This window comes from Sinocyclocheilus anshuiensis, unplaced genomic scaffold (assembly GCF_001515605.1).
Source record: "Sinocyclocheilus anshuiensis isolate Anshui unplaced genomic scaffold, SAMN03320099.WGS_v1.1 scaffold2061, whole genome shotgun sequence".
NCBI classification, from domain to species: Eukaryota; Metazoa; Chordata; class Actinopteri; order Cypriniformes; family Cyprinidae; genus Sinocyclocheilus; species Sinocyclocheilus anshuiensis.
In genome coordinates this window covers 20799-23549 of record NW_015557196.1, presented here as the reverse complement: position 1 = coordinate 23549, position 2751 = coordinate 20799, and the positions used below count along the sequence as shown (strand labels likewise).

General features: G+C 37.4%; 1 long non-coding RNA gene across 1 annotated transcript; it reads right to left on the bottom strand.

Annotated features, from left to right (window-relative positions):
- Positions 1-1159: 1159 nt before the first annotated feature.
- Positions 1160-1956, bottom strand: LOC107678809 (uncharacterized). The gene is made up of 3 exons (XR_001632972.1): positions 1827-1956; positions 1545-1621; positions 1160-1366 (listed from the first exon to the last, which is right to left on the bottom strand). It is a non-coding gene; the product is annotated as an uncharacterized LOC107678809 (long non-coding RNA).
- Positions 1957-2751: the final 795 nt, after the last annotated feature.

Genomic DNA, 2751 nt, shown 5'->3' with positions numbered 1-2751 from the left:
CCGGATCCGATCTGGACCCGTTCATTTAGTGGGTCTATACCTTATTTAAAATGGGTAATCTGGCCAAAACTAGCTATGGAAATACCTAAAATAGAGCCAACAAACATTATATAGACTAGACTGCTCTATAAAAGTGTAATATGTCTCCCTTTATTAATATTAATAAACCATAAAATCATTCAAAACTTTCCTTGGCCAGTAATAATGAAACACTCTATAAAAAGTAGGTAATTACATGAAGAAAAATAAAAAATAAAATGCAACCACAAATTGTACAAAAACAGTTTTATTTAATGAAAATCTTTACCTCTAAAAACACAATTCAGTTCAATAACTTTGTAAAATTAATATTTACGAATGAATTAGTTCAATTCAGCCATAAGGAATTGTATAGCACACAAAAGTTTCATTATTCACTTTGTGTCAGCTTGATGTTGATTTAATAAAATTCAATATCAGTGAAAATGTTGCAAAATTAATGCATTATGAAACAAAGTCTTGGCGATAAAGCAGCTCTGGAGAAAACAGTGATATCATAATCCAGCTCAATTCAGTTCATGTCTTGTCATTATGCAATAGTGTCAGTACAATCAAATCAATATTATTCTTGAATATTCAGTGTCTTTTAAACCCCAGCTAAGCAAGCCAGAGGTGACAGTGGAACCCAAACTCCAGCAGGTGATTGAAACGAAGAAAAATGGAGATTGTGGACTGATGTCATTCAGAATACTTCATCCAGCTCCTACTGCTTGAAGATCAGGATACGTCACGCTGTCATTTGATCAGAGGAGAAATTGTAGTCTGACCAGCAGGGCTGTCGCTAAGCCAGTAGTGGACGACTGGATTAACAGTGACTATAAGCAGGATAAAACTGCATTGTGGTCCTAGCAGCTCCTGGCCTGACACGTTCATTGCTGGCCATAGGGATCTGTGCTGAGGACTTGTCTGTTTCTCGTGGTCTTTGCTGAGGATCTGTGCTGATGTTAGTCCAGTTGTGATGTTCACTTGTTGTGGTCTTCGCTGACATTCAGGGCTGCGTTGTGGTCATGTCAGGGTGCAGGTCCATCATCTGATCTGGATACGGGCCGGATCCCGCTGACTATGATAACCTTAGAACAAGAGTGCGACAAAAACATTGAAATAAGCAGCTCCTGGCCTGACACGTTCATTGCTGGCCATAGGGATCTGTGCAGAGGACTTGTCTGTTTCTCGTGGTCTTTGCTGAGGATCTGTGCTGATGTCAGTCCAGTCGTGATGTTCAATTGTTGTGGTCTTCACTGACATTCAGGGCTGCGTTGTGGTCGTTTCAGGGTGCAGGTCCATCATCTGATCTGGATACGGACCGGATCCGGCTGACTATGATAACCTTAGGACAAGAGTACGACAAAAACATTGAAATAAGTAACAAGTATCTGTGTTGACTTTTTCTCACAGCACCTGTAATCACACAAGCACATTTTCATACAAAATTTCATGACATCTCATAGCAAAGATTACTGTTAAATGTAGGACGTAAAAGTAGGTTAAACTCTATTTAATCTTACTTTTAAAGATGAAGTAGAATATCGAAGAATGATGTAGATTCAAAAACCAGACTGGAGCACTTGAATGAGCTGTGAAGCTGTTCTTCACATAAGCTATACCACAGCCAAAGATTACTGTTAAATGTAGGATGTAAAAGTAGGTTTGTAAAAATTTAACCTTAAATATTGATATGAATATTTTGACATAGCACATTTAGGATTACACGTTAAAAGCTGAAGTGTGGATCATTGTCAGTATTTGACAAACTAGTTTGCTAAATCAAATGTAAGACTCTATCTTACTTTTAAAGATGAAGTAGGATATCGAAGGTTGATGTAGAATCAAAAGCCAGACTGGAGCACTTGAATGAGCTGTGAAGCTGCAACAGAACACACACACACACACACACACACACACACACACAGAGTATCTTAGTATTTTTTCATTTCATATAAATTATCTGAAACAACATTGCAAGAGGTGAGGAATGTATTTGTCAAAATATAAACAAAAATAGACTTGAGCTAATATTCCAGAACCAAAATTAAATGAAAAATATAGCATAATATCGCCTGCAGTTATTCCTGAAGAGGGGTGAAAAATTAACTAACGTTACATATACGCTCAGGACTACCACGTCTCACAAAAAAGAAGGAGATCCCGTCTAAATAGGCCTGATATTACTCAAATCTACGATAATGCTAATGCGCTGAAGAGCTAACCTTCCACAACGCAATTTCTCAATTAAAAATGCCAACAAAGCAATTAACTACTTTATTAACCGTAATGTTACTGGCAACTGTACATATAAAGCATATTTAAACAGTATTCTTGCCGTGTTCAGTCCTCTTCAAACTGGCCGGCCGCAGCTTCAGCACTCTGAGGAGGATTTGATTTCAGAGACACGACTGTTAGAAGAAAGCGAATCCGCCCAGCCTCCGTAATGATTCCGCTAGTTTATTTCATATGTACTAAAACAACATTACGAGGAGAGGTGGGGAATATATTTGTCGAAATATAAATAAAAATAGACTTGAACTAATATTCTAGAACCAAATTTAAATAAAAAAAAAGAGTTTATTCTCGCCTGCAGTTATTCCTGAAGAGGGGTGAAAAATTACCTAACGTTACATATAAATTACGATTAAAATCCGGATAGCCAACTAAACTAATTTACCCGTCTCACAGAAAGGAGGGAGATCCCATCCAAATAGGCCTATTATTAAC